Genomic DNA, 339 nt, shown 5'->3' with positions numbered 1-339 from the left:
CGCAGGCGGACTCGCCGCGCCCGGGGCGGGGGGAGGGGGGGGGAAGCCGGAGCTGCCTTGAGTTCAAGGGCAGATGCTGCTCCCTGCTGGAAACCACCTCGGAGCGTCTCGGGCTCTGCCGTGTGTTTGTCCCTGGGGTTAGTGGTTCGGGCGGAGAGGGTCCAAAGTGGCCGAAGTCACCCGAGGGTGCTGTATTTCCTGCTAAACTTAACAACAGCCACCCTGCAAACGCGCCTGCCTGCGCGCTCCTCTCAAACCGTGAGAGACTGTTCAGCGCGGCTCGTTGCAGGAGCGCAGTTAAACAGGCGGACAGATGCTTGCCAAAACACACGTCCGGGG

General features: G+C 64.0%; 1 protein-coding gene across 1 annotated transcript in view; it reads left to right on the top strand.

Moving 5' to 3' along the window:
* ENDOG (endonuclease G) overlaps positions 1-339 on the top strand; it is a 3,235-nt gene that overhangs the window by 1,155 nt on the left and 1,741 nt on the right. The window lies entirely within an intron of this gene.

This window comes from Pygoscelis adeliae, unplaced genomic scaffold (genome assembly GCF_000699105.1).
Source record: "Pygoscelis adeliae isolate BGI_AS28 unplaced genomic scaffold, ASM69910v1 Scaffold114, whole genome shotgun sequence".
Lineage (NCBI taxonomy): Eukaryota > Metazoa > Chordata > Aves > Sphenisciformes > Spheniscidae > Pygoscelis > Pygoscelis adeliae.
This window is presented reverse-complemented; position numbering and strand designations above follow the sequence as displayed.